This window comes from Camelus ferus, chromosome 25 (assembly GCF_009834535.1).
Source record: "Camelus ferus isolate YT-003-E chromosome 25, BCGSAC_Cfer_1.0, whole genome shotgun sequence".
Taxonomy (NCBI): Eukaryota; Metazoa; Chordata; class Mammalia; order Artiodactyla; family Camelidae; genus Camelus; species Camelus ferus.
In genome coordinates, this window is record NC_045720.1 from 9,184,127 (window position 1) to 9,200,419 (window position 16,293).

Genomic DNA, 16,293 nt, shown 5'->3' on the forward strand with positions numbered 1-16,293 from the left:
TGTGGCTTGGAAAGAGAAATGAATGTAGTAAACCAGGCTATTAATCTTGGGTTGGTTGATTCATCCATCAAAATCACTTCAAGGAATCAGGTTAAATAAATTAATAAAACATTACCTTGTGTTTTTGTAGCACTTTTCTCAATGGAGTACACACGGGGTGTGTGTGTGTGTGTGTGTGTGTTTGCATGGACATATGTGTATGTATAGATATGCGTCTTGCTGCCATTGATAGTTTTTTTGGCATACTCTAGAAGGACCATTAGGTTTAAATTGGGCTGTGTATAAAAGCTACAAACAAGAACTAATTCACGTTGAAATCCGTATCCAATGTCCATAGACAAGCCTGACTGGAGTCTTGGTGGGTAGTTTGGGTGGGAAGTGTGGGAGGGGTGGGAAGGCTGTGCGTACCAGAGGGAATAGCATGGTTGAAGGCACGACAGCAGGGAGGAGTATTTACAGGGACTCTGTAAGTAGTTCAGTATTACTACCAAGAAAGATATCACTCCCCACTCTTAAGGGTGGTTGGCAAGTCCTATAAGACCCGCAGTTCTCTACTTGTTTCTTCATCCTTCAGCACACAAGTCTGCTAACATTTTTTTCCTACCTTGGAAGAGATTTGTGAGTAATGAAGGGCCAAATAAGGATAATTTTTTTAAAAAGTGAAGTATAGTCGATTTACAATATTGTGTTAGTTTCTGGTGTACACCATCGTGATTCAGTTATACATACATATATATACACATATATATATATATATTCCTTTTTATATCCTTTTTCATTGTAGGCTTTTATAAGATATTGAGTATAGTTCCCTCTGCTGCACAGTAGGTCCTTGTTTATCTAGTTTAAATATAGTAGTTAGTATCTGCAAATCCCAAACTCCCATTTTATCCCTCCCCACCCCCTTCCCCCTCGGTAGCTGTAAGTTTGTTTTCTATGTGTCAGTCTGTTTCTGAGCACTCAGCCACCATGACAGACAGCCTTCTAAGTCTCAATACTAAAACAGCACATTTCACAAACCGAGATAATCTGTAATGTACAGATTACAACACTGTGGACCTATTAGATTTAACTGTATGGAACTGCTGTTTTTTAGAGTAAAAAGTGGTTGCATACTAGTAACTTCATATGTTCCATCTGTTATTTTAGTTAACTCTCACAGTAACAGTGAGTTAGGTGGTGGTTGTGCCCATTTTGTAGATGAGTAGTCTAGTGTTTTAGATGGTGCTTAGGCACTGATTGGATTAATATTTTCTCCCTGTAGAGAGAAAGGAGGGGTGGGAAGCAAGCAAGACAGAGTGACTCATGCATGTCAACGTGGAGGTCTCATCCTGGCTCCATCTCTTAGTAGCTTTGTGACCTCTAGCAAAATACTTAAATTCTTTGTACCTCACCTGAATTTTCTCACTTGAAAACTGGGAGCAAGAAAATCTTCCTTAGGATGTCATTATAAGGATTGAATTATAAAATGAGTGGAAATCATTTTGTTCAAAACCGGCTGAAACGAAGCCATTGATCAGAGGTGTTGGCGGTAATAGTTCCTTCTGTCATTGTGTATTTCAGACCAAACCCGTGTCTCTTTCCTCTGACCGTGGTGTTTCTGGAAAACACACACAACATCTTTTTTCAATGGTATCAGTAAATTAGTGACCCTTGACATAATTAGGCATTCTTTTTTTTTCCAGCTAGTTTCCCTCCAGCTCTGATGGGGTGCCATAGGAAGTGGGTGGAATAGCAGATTAACCTCTGTCTGGGTTTCTGGGTCACAGGTGGGGGCGTCCACCCAGCCCCTCCTCTCCCTCCCATTCCTCCGGCACCATCCCATTTCTGATTTTATAATGTCTCATCCTCACCTTCAGGGACCCCCTCCTGGCCCAGCTGCAGTGGTGGTGGGCAGGTGGTTCCTGGAACACCGAGGGGTCCTGCTGGAGTGGGGTCTGTCTGCTCTTCCCCTCTGCTTTGTCAGGTGGGCAGGGGGAGGTGTGACTTTCATGGAGGGTGTGCCTGTCAAAGCCGAAAATGCCAAGAGGCTACTGAGCCGCACAGAGGCTAAAAGAGCACACATCCTCTCAAGTCCTCTTAGATTTTTCTGCAGCCAGCTGTTCTCGAAATGGGGCTGTGGGCTTTGGGCTGAGACCTGCTTACAGCATCAGTAAACTCCGTGGACCAGCCTGTCCCTCTTGGGAAAAACTTGGCCTCAGGACAGGGCTTGGGAGGGAGAAGTGAAGGTGTGCGGAAAGTCTTTCTTTTCCTCTTTTCACGTTCATGTCTTGGCAAGAAAACACGCTCTTTATTTCTGTCGCCTGTATCAGCGGCAGATTCCCCAACTGAACTCCTAGGCGTCGTCCTGGCTTCGTCATACTTGAGCTTTTCCGGCTGCAAACAATTTTGCTTCTCCAGTTGACTGCGGGGACTCTAATAACTCCAGGTGGTGAATGGGCGGTGGGGAGTACAGTTCTGTAGAAATACAGCTCTAATGCAGTACAAACACAGAGGGGGGAAATGGGAAGCTTGTCAAGAGGGAAGTGCTGGATTAAAACATTTTACCTTTATTGACATTGAAGAAACCAGGACACTTGTTAAATACTTTATGATGTCACCTCATGGCCCAGTACATACATATTTTAGAGCCTTTAATAACAAGGTGGCTGAGGTACGTTTCTTAAGGAAAGGTGATTAAGATAAATTGTTGAGATGAAACAGCAGATTTCCATTCAGACTATGAGCGATTTTTAAAATAAAAATATATGCATTATCTTTATACAGTGAGAGACATAGAAGAAGCATTTGAAAGTGTGCCCACATAGTGTGGGAGGCTGGATCGTAGGTTTTTATATTTTGTTCCTTTTGTTCAAATTTTTCAAATTTTTTTTATGCAGTCAACATGTATTTTTCATATAATCAGAGTGAAAGAAAGGTAGAGGGGGTCAGGAACCTCCCTTTTTTAACCCAGTCATTCCACATATTTATTGAGGGTCTCCTAGGAGCTGGGTGGGCACAGTGACAGATAGCCCTGACCTCTGCTTTCACTGAGCTGACATTGTATTGAGAGGCTTTTTTTTTTAATTTAAAATATTTTTTAAGCTCAAAAATAAAAATTACAAGTTGTGATAAGTGCTTTGAAAGAAAAAAAGCCAGTGACATACCAGGAAATGACGGAAGGGAAGGTTGACTTTAGGAAGGATGAGGGGACCACTTTGAGGAGGTGACCCTTGAACCTGGAGGCCAAGAAACAGCGATGGGAAGAGGCTGCAAAGTATACACGAGACACAGAGAAGGGCCAGCAGGAGCAAGTGAGAGCCGCCTGCCTTCCTGCAGGTCCCTCAGAGGGCTGGCGAGACCAGAACAGGAGCCGGCCACTTGTGAGAAACGTGTTACATGGATTATGGGAATATGGCCATTAGGAAAACGTAATGGCCCCTGGGAGATTGGTTAATGTTTTGCTAAGTAACAGGAATTAGGCGTTGGGTTTGAGCTGTTGGTTTTGTACTTTGGTGCTATCTGAGTAGCAGCTCTGATGTCCTCTTTTACGATGGGCAGGTTTCAAGTGCTGCCCAGGGATTCCCAGGCCTCCTTCCCCTTCCCCTTCTGCCTTCTTTAAATTCACCCACTGAATGGATGCTCCTCGGTAAGGCATGACCCTGGAGTCTTAGCCCTTAGCCTGGGCTGTGGTGGAAATATTTGGGAAGGTGCCTCTTTGTTTCTGGGTTCAGTATTCATTCATTCCTTGAAGAGGAGGAGGGAAGCAGCTGGGAGAAGTCCCTGAATGTTAGATTGAGGACTCAGACTGGATACAGAGGCAACAAGAACTATCATCTAGGTGCTTACAACATACTGAATGGTGTGTTTCACTTAATGATGGCAGCAACTCTTCAGAGTCCTCTCTAAGAGCAGTTGGGCCAGACACATCAAGACTCATAACAACATTCAGATCCTTTGACCCAGTAATTACAATCCACGGGACTTATGCTGAGGTCATCATTTTTTTAATGGGGAGAAACCAAGAAAACAATGAGGTCTATAACAGAAGTCATAGCCAGCAATGACACAGTGTTTTGGGGTTTTGAACATATTTTCCTATATAGATTTATGAGGGCTTCACAACATTCATGTAAAATAGGTTTTTATGCCCATTTCACAGATGAGGAATGGAAAGTTAGATGGAGTGCCCTGATTCACTCTGGCAGGTTCAGGCTCTGAATCCCCGCACATGCAGTGTCACCTGGTTGGGGTGCCCAGAAATTAAGGAAAATGGTGGGTGTTAAGGAAGCACGGGGAAGGAATCCAAGACTGAAAATAACTCTTGAACTTAATGCATGCTTAGTTCTGTCTCACGTGTCGTATAGATTTTATTTGAACTAATCCTTACAACAAACTCGGGGGGAAGCTGAGGCTCTGAGAGGTTGATTAACTTGTGAAGGTTGGCTTCAGACCCTGGCAGGGCTAAACTCACAGCTTCCTGGTGCTTTCAGCTCTGCACAAAAATGTGCCCTCTGCTTCACAAGAATGCATTTCTCAAAGAGTGAATAGATGAATGAAGGAATGAATGGATTAGGTGGGTTAGGGCTTGAGAACCAGCTCCCATAGAGAATGAGACATCAGGATGCCCAGGGGTGATAGGTTCTTTTTGATAGCTCTGCAGTTTCTACATGCAAAACAGTTACCCAAGCCTCTCCCACGAGAGCTGCAGCTTCGCTGGTCCTTGAGGCCACACTTTTCCAGTACCCTTCACCTAAAGGTTCTCTTTCTTTGCTCATCTGATCCCTTGAAAAATGCTGTGAGCCAAAAAAGTCTCGTGGAAGCCAGGCTTGCAGGGTGTGGACATTGAGCAACTGAAGGAAACTGAGCTAGCTCAACATGGTGAACTATTCTGCAGCCATGAAAATGATGAATGTGACTGTAGAAATATGAAGCACTGGGAAATAGTTGCACAGATCTGAAGGTATCAATTGAAGCAGTGTGCATTTACACGGATAAAGGCTGGAAGAGAACAGGAAGGAAGACAGCGTAAAGGTTTTGGGGTTGGATGGTGTAACCATCCAGTTCATCTTCTCAGCTAGGAACCTTAGGGTCATGCCACACAGCTCCTGCTTTTTCTTCCCCTAGGTGCAGCAAACTCTTGAGGATTCTACATCAGTAAGTATCTTAATTCTGGTGCCCATTCTTCCTCTCCACTGCCAGGTTCCTAGAACAGGCTCTTATTACCTCTTGCCTGGACCCCACAGCAGTTTCACTGATCTACTGGCCTCCATTCTCCTCCCCTGTTGAACACTGCCGTCAGAGTGATCTTGTTATAAAACACATCTATCTGATTATGTCTCTCCCTTGCTTTAAAGCGTCTGTGTACTTGTGGTTGCCTTCAGGAGGCAAGTTCCAACTCCTTAGCATGGGGCAGGCAGAGGTCCTTTACAGTCTTACCACCCCAGTCATACCCCTAGAATGTCATGAATGCCCTTCCTCTGCTCATGTGCCTTCTCTTCTTGGCCCTTCCCCCATCTCTTCAAGACCAAGCTCATCCTCTCTGAAGCCTTCACAGCCATCCCAGGGAGATGGTTGGTTCCTCCACCCTCCTAAATTACAACAAATCATGTTGTGTTGTAATTGTGAGGTTACAGCCCTTCCTTTCACTAAATTTTGAGGCCCTCCAGGGCAGGGATCAGATGGCTTACTGCCCATCCTCCACCCTAAACCCTCAGCATGGTGCCTAGGACATAGTAGAGGGGCAGAAACGTGTAATCGAATGACTCAGTGATTGATTTTGTAAAAAGCAAAAGAGGAAATGCAAGTAAAGGGCTTATAGTACAGTGCCTGGCACATAGTAAGGACTCAAAAAAAGTGCTAGCAAGCCACAGTGATTAAATCATCATCAGAGCCTACTGCTCTTATGTAAACATCTCTTTTTTTTTTGGCATCCTTCTGCTTGTTTTTTCAACATAAAACTTTGACCTCAGCTGAAATGTGATTACATTCATGCAGAATGATGAAAGGATCATGGAAGAATAAATTCAGCACTTCTCTTAGGGTCTTGTTTTCTGTTCCCTCTTTCAGGACATCCGTCGTCGGGTAGTGGTAGAGCTTACTGGTGAGTTCTCACACAGGCTAGGAACAGCTCTAGGGCTGATAAGGAGAAAGTGCCTCTGAAAGGAGCAGTCCGTCCTTACAGGACTCATCCTATGTCACGGTTACCACTCATCGAGTGGACTGTTTCTTTTTGCTGGACTGTAAGTTCCTTTCAGACCAGCATCATGTCTATGTTGCTTCCCAGAAATAAAATTAGGACCAGTGGATGAAAGTCATTGAGCATCAGATTTCTGATCCTTGTAAAAGAAGAGGTTCCTCACAATGAGGAGACTGACCAAAGCAATAATGAGCTCCCCATAATTGGGTATATTTGAGCTAAACTGGATGTTCATGTGTTAAGGACATTATGGAAGAGATTTCTGCTCTCTGTGGGATATTGGGTCACAGGTGTGTGGTTACTCAGAGCTCATACCTAAGGGACCAAGCAGGTGTATGAACTCTTCTTCTGGTTCAAATAGAGGACAGTGGGTTAGTATGGACCAGGGTTAAGAGTGGGTGTCAGTGTGTCAAACAAATGGACCAGAGTTCTTGGATTGTGAACACTGTTCTGTCAGCATCATTGCTTGCAAACATCAGCTCCCTCAGTTTAGTTGAAACTGATGAAGATTATAATGGATCTAGTGTAGAACCCCCAAATCATCATTAAGTGTGATAATTAGGGTAAAAATTGGAGGCCTAGGACTCTTGCCCTTAGTGAGTGCATTGAAAATAGCCACCTGCTCTCTCCATAACTCTTTTAACACATAAATCTTTGTAATATGGTCCATATCACTTGGTCTCCATATAACTAAAGAGGAAGACAGAAGGCTAAATAATGTTAAAGACCGCCTTTCTGTATTTGGGGCAAGGAGTGATTTCCTGGCTACATGTGGTAAGGCCCAGATAGTTTCTGGGATCTCACTGAATTGACTAGAACAAGGGTTCATAATCACGGTTTCATAGATAGGCTTCCTGAATCCAAGAATCTGTAATTGTGTGTAAGTTTGTGTACCTATGTGCATTTTCCTGCAGAGAAAAGCGCATACTTTTATGGGATTTTTCAGTAGGGCTCTTGACCCTAAAATATGTAGGACCATTTACCTCTGTAGTAATGATCTGCTCAGCAGTCAAACTGGAAATATCCCCGGGAGAGGTAACATTGTAATCATTTGCCCTTTAGTGTTAATGAAAAAAATCTGAGAGTTTCATAACAGAATGGGCTAGCTCGATGGGATGTTCTGATTTTGTACATAAATAGCGAGCATTTATGTTCAGAGTGAAAGGGGAGTTAGGGAAAAATGAAGAAGCTGCGCCCTCTGCCACATCTAAATTCTCTGTCCATCAGACATTTTTGCCCAGAGCAGACCTCAGAACAAAGTCTCGTTTATCTGAAAGAGCTATGCGTGACACCGTAGAAGTCTCAAGTGGCGCCTGATTTCTGTTCCTAGAATGGTCATTTAATACCTCCCAAGGGCGTCTCCAGGATACCATCGCAGATGATAACCGTGTACCTCTCGGCTCTGGCAGCCTGCCAAGCGCATCTGCCGTGTCTGGGAGTGTGAGGCTCAGTACCTGGCGGAGGGAGAAAGGCGTGCCCACCAGCCTAGCCATTCCACGCGTGAGAGGCGGTGGGATGTGGCAACTTCGCTGGATTCAGCTCAGAGTCCTGATTCGCGAGTTCCAGTTCCTACCATTTCTGAGCTTGCTGACCTGAGGCAGGTCTCTGTCACCTCTGAACCTCAGTTTTCCATCTGTAAAACGAGAAGGCTGTAAGACCCCGACCCAACCAGATATCATCTCCGCGCAAAGGTGCTGCCCCTTTAAGGAGGGCGGGGGAGCGGAGGAGGTGGCCGCGCCCCCTTCCTCTCCTCGTGGCGCCCTCCCGACCACCTGTCTCTGTTCTCGCCCCGCCCCCTTGGGGAGGAGCGGGGGAGGAGGGGGCGGGGAAGGAAGGCTGAGGATTTACCTTGCGGGGCGGGCGCGCGGCGCATGCGCACGGCCGGACAGGTCCGCGGCGCCCTCACTTCCTGGCATTCCCCCCTCCCCCTCCTCGCCGTTACCCTGTACATCCGGGTCACTTGCCCTCCCCGCTCGGAGCCGCTGCCGCCGCCGTCGCCTGGCTCGTCGCGGCTCCGCTACAGGGGCAGGTGCGGAGGGCTCCCGGTCTGGCCGCCGCCGCTGCCCCGCTCCGGGCCCGGGGCTCCCCCTAGCGCCGCTGAGGAGCCGCCGCCGCGGCTCGAGGAGGGCGGAGGAGCGGGGCTGAGCGAGCCTGTAGGTTCGAGCAGAGGGTGAGTGATTTATTTTGACTGTTTTTCCCTCTTCCCTCACACCGCTCGCTTTCCTGCTCCGCGACCCCATTTTGGCGGAGAGGCGGGTGCGGTGGGGCCGGCGCGGGGCTTCCTCATCCCCCGGCGCGGGGTTTCCTCATCCCCTCGCGCGGAGGGCCCGCCCCGGCGCCCACCCCCGGCGCTGCGGCTGCACCTCCGCGGGCGCTCCCGGCCCCGCCTCCGCGACCCACCTCGGCGGCCGCCTCCCCGACCCCCCGGCCCTCATTCATTCGAATCTTCCTTCTCCAGACCCTTCCTTCCACTCGTACCTCTGCGCGCGTGCTCGCCTCCCGCCCCCACCCCCGAATCCTGCCGCCGTGACCCTTGATTCCCCGGCTCTTCTCTTCCCGGGTCGACGTTTGCCCCTAACCCGCAGCTCCCACTTCCATCTCCCTTTCCTCCTAGCGGCCACCTCTCCTTCCCTCCCTGTACTCGTGGTCCGCAGATCCACACCCCCCTCGGTCTCTGCCACGCCTCGCCCGGGACACCCAGCGTACCCGGTCACCCGCGTGGAAGTTGGTGTCTTTATTGCCCACCCTCTCCTCCCAACCCTGTCCACCTGTGCGGCCAGACCGTCCAACTTATATACTGCGTTGACCTTAATTCCCAGCATTTAAAGTCCAGATTCTCAGTCCTAGGGCGTGGTCTTAGTGTGTTTCCAAAACACACGATTTCTACTATAATTACCCAAATCTGTGACTGTCAAACTGTGGTGGAAGTGGTGGTGGTTCTGTGTGTTTTCCTCATGGCTATTCTGGGTCACACCAGATACGTTTTCTCGCTCTCTACTTCTTTTTTTTTTCCCTGGAGGAGTATCTATGATGGATTAATTTGCTCTGAATGTAAAATTTGGCAGAAGATTGTTAGTCTTTCGACTCCTCCACATTCCTCCTTGCGCTGTTCCATGACTGATTTGTAACATTACCTGTTAATACTGTTTGTTGGTGAGACTTTTTCTCGGCCCATCTGTCGACAGCAGTTACTGAGTGTCCCCCGGTGTGCGGAATACTGATGGACTACCTGAATTCTTGCAGTCCCACGAAGTGCCATTCTGGAGAAGACAAAGATTTTTGGCATGTGTTCACACCCCCCTCCCTAAATTTTTTGAGTTTGCCATCTTTTTCCTCCTTAATCTTTACATGGAAAATGTGTATCAGTCAATTTTGTGTTCTTAGAGTCTTGCAGTTTGGCAGGCTGGTGTTTCAGAGGAGGGTTTTATGTAGCTGAAGGAATTTCAATCACTTGGGTGTTCAGGGACTTACTGCAAATAATTTTAGACTAACGTACCTCAAGAAAAATAAACTAATCCTTTTAATTCTTTAATTGTATTTAATAATAGAAACAGAAGCTTTGTGTCTGAAACAACTTGATAATTGGGGCTTATTTGATAGCCTGCTTGTAAAGTGTTGCAGTTAACTAAAACTGCCTGATTCAGCATTCATGAAGTGAAATGACAGCACTTTTTTCCCCCCATGTGACATTCATAGTCCATAATAATGAACTCAAAAGAAGGTTCTTAGTCCTGAAGTACACCTACCTGCATATCAGTGTGATGCAATTGCTATCAATAGTAATAGTATTTTTTTCAGCAGCCCTTTCTTCTGAGGAGCTGGTATTATAAAAAGTGCTTGGCTGTTTGTCCCCTTTTACATCTTGGATAACCAGTCTAAGTAGTAAGTCTTAACTTATAGTCAAGATTTTTTTTTTTTTTGGCAGAGCCATTTTGCTACATAGATTTTTTTAATTTCTGAAAACTTTCTCAGTTATATAGCTGTCTGAGAGGAAATTCTTGCTTTGTAAAATGTAGGATATATAGTATGAACTCTAGAATATTTGATAATTGGATAGAGGCTAGATTTTTTTCCTCTTTCAGGAAAATGATTGATCAAAGGGAGCCTTGATGAGTAAATTGACCCTAGTCTCCCCAGAAGAAATACAGTTTCAGATGCTGAGTAAAACTAAGTGAATGTAGTTTATTTCTGATAGATTCTAGGTGACATTTAACATAATCAAATATAAGATTTATTTCTCTAAACTTTCCCCACCAAAATGGGTAAAAAAATTTATATGTTAGTGTCACTGTTGAGACTGTTTGACTCATTTGAAATGGTCATTTACCTTTACTTAGTAATTGATTGAGCAGTATAGAGTGATGTTTATTTCATTTAATCCTAGTCTCTTTGGGGAACGTATTGGACTGTTACTTACTTGAAGTTACTTAAGTCATCAAGTATTGCTGCCCTTACTGTTAGAGCCTATAATTTGCTCTTTCACTGTTTAAGGAAAACAAAATTATAAAATTTTGAAATATTTAATTACATTGTTAATGGCATGTCTGCTATTACTTTTGGTCTCTCCTTTTCTGTTACTACACCAGAGTTTAGCACAGCTCTTGTCTGGTGCACAGTGGATATGCAGTAAATGTTTTGACTAATTGAATGAATGGCAAGGTCAGAAGAGTTACACTATAACGTTGTGTAATTATGTGGCAAAAGTTTTGGAGGAGGATGTTGATTGCTCTCAACTGCAGTTCTCTTAAGCAGCTTGTACATTTTGAGGATTGTTATATTTGATTACTTAAACTGCTTTGAAATCTTTGGGGAGAAAGTAACAGTAGACATATCATTTTGTGTTATACTTTAGCTCACTGAATGGATTTGTTCACTTAGAATGAATATTTGATGTGTATCTTGTCAGCATTCATGAGCAATAGTCAATTCAGATAATTTCTTTTTTATTTAAAGTTTCTGAAAGTCAGCATAAAAATTCTTGAATGTGGGAACTCATCCAGTTTTTTTAGGGGGAGGGTAATTAGGTCTGTTTAATTTTTTTTTTAATGGAGGAACTGGGGATTAAACCCAGGACCTCACGCATGCTGAGCATACATTCTGGTGCTTGAGCTATACCCTACCCCCGTTATCCAGTGTTATGATAAGTTCACTAATTTAGGTTAATTTTTCAAGGAATATTTTTTCACATTGCAGAAATGGAAGGCATAATCCAATACTGTGGCAGTGGTTACTTAATATTTCCATGGTGGTGTTGATAACGTTAATAATAACTAACAGTTACCTAGCATTTACTACTTGCTGCTTGCCAGGCAATGTTGTAAGACATTTAATCTGTATAACACCCTGATACTAGTAGGTGTTAGCATTTCCATCTTGCAGACTAGAAAACTAAGGTTAAGTAACTAAAGTGACACAGCTACTCAGTAGAAGATAGGGTCTTGGCTCTTAATTATTATGCTGAAAAAGTGAACCCCTCTATGCCAAGTTCTGTATAAACATTAAGTTTTTTGACAACCCTGCAAGGTGTAGGTTAATTCCTAGTTAAGTCTTAATTAACATTAGGAAAGTAAGGCTCAAGGAGTGTAGGTAACTTGTTCAAGTGCCTGCCCAAGTAGGATGAGGAAGGCTGGCATTTAAGCCCAGGCCCCTGTGACTTATAGTCTTTACTAATATTCTATTTCAGAGTACTAATTTGAAGTGTTATATTTTATATTATATATTTAGAAGGCATACTTAAAACAGCTAATCTTGAAACTTTTTCAGCTGCCACAGGATGGGTAATGTTCACTTGTCTCTATGCTGTGAGCATATACAGGATTATAATTTCCTGCTTACTAGCTGTAGCTCCCCCCCTTTCCCACTCATGCAAGTATATTGGAATGCAAATGAGTGACATTTGTAAAACTTTTTAAACAAGGAAATCATTCTTAGAATTTTGATTCTTTAAATACGTGCATTTCTTGTTCCACATCCTGATTATAGTACCACGGGTGAGAATGGCTGTTTTCAGATACTGGGTGATTTTGTTTAAATAAAAGACCTAATGCAAAAATATATTTTTGTTGCTATTTAATTTATTTTGAAAAGATAATATTTAGTGGTACTGCTGTGTGCAACACTGTGAAGCTTTCAATCCTGTAGGGTTATTATCTGCCATGCAGGTAATCTCTATCTGATGTATTGTAGTTGGTGCATTATGTCTGGTATATGTGAAATCTAGATTGATAGACACTTTTTGCTGTGTCTGTATACGTTCTGCCTAAAATCCTTCCAGTCATAAATTGGCTTGTTCTCAGATAATCCAAATTACATTGAATGCTAAGGTCAAACAATTTCAGAAAATACTTACTGTGAAAAAATATTATGACTTGTTCCCAGATATTATTATTTGGGATTATTTATGCCATTTCTCTATTCTTAGGGCAATGGAGAATTGAAGGCACTAATTTAAATGAAATCTGAGATTGACTAGGTCTTGAAGTGGACTTTTGTAGTTTGTTGACTTATGATTTTTTTGAGACATTCTTTAGTATGTATGGGCAAGAACATTGCATTTAAGCCCTGATTTGCTCTTGTCTGATAGTGTGGAGATTCTCAGATTATCTATAAGATAGAGGTAATACTATCTCTGCTAAGTGCCTCACAACAGTCTTGTGAAAGTTTTGTATTAATTTCAAATGCAACGCAATAAGAAAGGAAGAATAATAATTGTATTGAAGCAGTGCATTTTTAAGTCGAATGATCATTAAAAATATTTTGGCTTTGATTGTCTATTTCTTTGACACTTGGCATAATATTTAGTATATGATTGCCATTAATTATCCAAATAGTTACTGAGCACACAAGCAGGGTTATAAGCAGTGAATAAAATGTTAGTTTTACAATAGAAGAAAAGATAGAGAAAAACAGACAGGTAGCTGTTCAGCAGGTAGCTAATCTTATTTTATGAGTCAGGATAAACATCTAGGTAGCAGTGCCATCTAAACTAAGATCTGAAGAGTGGACCAGTAGTCCCTTGAGCAAAAGGGACAATGCCTGGGCCTAGGAAGAGGGAGGGGCTAAAAGGAGATAAGAGAGGTCCTGTACGTCTTAGAAATGGTTACTGGTACTGTGTGGCAATAATACAAGTTATAAAGGAGGTGGGAGAAAGAGGTCGACAGTAAGTAAACTGTAAGGCTGGCTGCCTGAGTCATGTTAACAAGTTCAGGTCAGTTTGGATTAAAGGCTAGGGGAAACTGTTACAGGGTTTTAAAGGGGGAGAGAGTGAAATACTCATTTGTCTTTTCAAAAGATTGTTCTTAGAGCTTTTGGAGAATGGATTGAAAGGTGAAGTAAGATTGAATACAGGTAAGCAAGTTAAAAGACTGTTATTACTAAGGTTTAGAAAAGAACTGAAAGTGATCAGTACTTGAGTATTGACAATGGAGGGATGATGCTAAATCTATAGGATTTGATGATTTACTGGTTGTGGGCTCCACTGAGCCCATGATTTTGTGTCGAGTAGTGGAGTAGAGGATGAGTTTCCACAAAGGGCTCACTACCACTTTTTCATGTAAAGTTGAGATGCTGCTGGGGCTAAGGCAATACAGATATATTCTCAAATATGCATTTTCAGTTATTCTCCATATTGTTAGTCATTGCATTTGAGTTGACCCACCCTAAAGTAGGACTGTCAGGCTGGAACTCATGAGGCCTCCATGAGTCAGACATTCAGTTTCCACAGGAGCCCAGTAGCAAGCTGATAGCTGCTTATTAACAAAAGGAGTGTGCCTGATTGCTATGTCAGGGAGGCAAAGGGTCCAGAACCCCCAGGGGCACCTCCAGAGGCACCTTTGTCAGAGGCTCCAATCAGATTAAAATCAGGAGTCACAGAGACTTGACCTAAAAATGGTTATTAGGGTTGTGGAGCCCCAGGGGACTAGCACTTTTCTACATGCAGCCCTTCCTGATTGGGAGAGTCCCCTCTGGCACTCACAGGATGGGGAAGTACAACTATATACCACATCAACTCCTACTATCCATTGGGATGGATGTAGAGGCATTAGCAAGAGGACACTGAGTTGGCCCAAAGAGCCCCAGCCACAAGGTGACTTCATTTCCCTTCCCTACCTATTTCCTGCCCAAATCCTATTAGCTGAATCTGGAAGTCCCTCCCTCTGTGGGACAAGGTAGGAGGGTGATAACCTGGGTGCTTATATCTAAGAGAGCCATAAAACTTTTAAGTCCCTCCCATATGTTTCCTGGGCAGCCTCTGAGGGGTATGTATGGCCTTCCATCCCTCTTGGGGGCCAGGGAGACCTCAGCCCTATCCTTTATCATTTTTTTCTGTAAAGCAGAAGAGTTTGGGGGTAGAAGTAGAGGAGGATGGTGGGGCACGGAGGGAGAGAGCAACTCTGTACCAGTAATCAAGGCTTTGTATTCACTTTTGGTCATTCCCTTGTAGTTCAGTCAAAGGAACTTCTAATACTTTTGGTCCATCTGAAGCTCTGTATTGGCAGCAAGGTCATCATTACTTACACAGTCTACTTTAGCTTTGGGTACTCTGGGTCAGCAATCTCAGCCTTTCACCTGGAGACATAGGGCTTTTTGCCCATCGTCATAACGCATCCTTTCCTCTGCCAGCCCAGGGGAGAATGAATAACAACCAAGGCACCATTTCAATGCCTGATTTCAATCCCACTTCTCACTGCTCAGTTTCTAAATATTAATCCAACTCTTTTCTTAACAGGGCAGTGGAGATCCTTATTCTCACCTTCTCTCCACTGACCACTAGGATCACTTGCCAATCCCAGAGTGTCTTCTCATTTCCCAGAACTCTGTCTTTAGGGGCCTTTATCCTCTCTCTCCTAGAAAGTCATGGCTCTGTCAGCATCCCATTCTTGTTGCCAAAACTGTCCAGAATCATGATGATCTGAGATCTTATCCTGCTTGAAAGCTAATAAGTTACTCTGGCACATTTTCATGGATGCTGGTAGGAGACCTGAGGCTCCTGTGTAAAAGATGAAGGTCAGTTTATTACTCTCAGTAATAACAGTAGCCAGAGTATCAACATTTGTACAGGTTTCCTGATCCTCAGGCACACATAGTGGGCCATGTTATTGGAGAGAAACCCTCTGTTTACGGAAGCTATAACTTTTATAATGAACAGTAAGCTACCTGTCCTTTGCTCTAGAGGGATACATCATATTTATTATACTGATCAAATAAGCATGCCTGTCCTTTGCTCCAGAGGGAGATACTGTCTTTGTCTTTGAAGGCTATTTGCTACACAGATGTCCCTGAAAATATAGTCCAGAGCAAAGGGCAGTTGGTACCTCTGCTTGCAACACATTAAAAATAGAGAATTGTTTCTCAGCATACGTAAATTATACCTCAATAAATCTGATTTTAAAAAGGTAACTGGCATGTAGTAAGAATATAATATGTATTATTATTGGTGTTCATCTCCTTGATCTGTTTTTGAGGGCAAACCTCTGCAATGATTTTGGTGAAATTTTGAAGTTAATTTCCTCCAACGTAAGTTACTAACTAATAACATTTACTCAGTAAGTAATGTCTAACGTGTTTAGATGTCTCTTGATTTGAAAAAAACCATACGTGGTCTTTTAAGAATTTCAGGAATATTAAATCAAAGTGAAATAGGAGAAAACTACCTTGGGTTAAAAGGAATGAGATTACCTTGCTTTTGTTTATGTTAAACTACAGTTCTCTACTTAAAATTCTAGCAAATTCTAACAAAGAGGACAATGTTAATTAAATATAGCGTTTTTAAGTGAGCCTTCTTTTTCTTGAGATCTTGAGACAGTATAGATTTAGGGGAGTAAGAGGCTAGCGTAGCTAGTTGGAGGGAGGTTTAAACCTGCAGTTTTTCATTCTTTTTTTTTTTAAGGTATAAGGCTCCATTTTTATCACTTTGCATTTTCTAAATCTTCCCTTCCAGTCTTTTTTTTTTTCTGTAAACAAGCATTCTGAGAGTTTTTTTTTTTGAACTACTTTACTTGCTAAAAATTCTTACATTTGACCTTTTTTTGACTTAAGTATTTAATGTGTTCTGATATTAAAGTAAATATATTTGCCAGGTTGTTTTTAAATGTAATAAGTCAGCTTCATTTATT

At 43.1% G+C, this 16,293-nt stretch overlaps 1 protein-coding gene across 11 annotated transcripts in view; it reads left to right on the forward strand.

The window, feature by feature from the left end:
- Positions 1-16,293, forward strand: part of CYRIB (CYFIP related Rac1 interactor B) — a 135,354-nt gene that overhangs the window by 48,381 nt on the left and 70,680 nt on the right. For 3 of the 11 annotated variants that reach the window (XM_032468139.1, XM_032468137.1, XM_032468141.1), the window contains exon 1: positions 8,217-8,348. The exons of 5 other annotated variants lie outside the window; for them this stretch is intronic. The gene's annotated coding sequence lies outside the window, so the exon portion shown is untranslated. Of the gene's footprint in view, positions 1-8,124; positions 8,349-16,293 lie in introns of those variants that run through there. 3 more of the 11 variants (XM_032468134.1, XM_032468136.1, XM_032468140.1) reach the window with 3 other exon arrangements.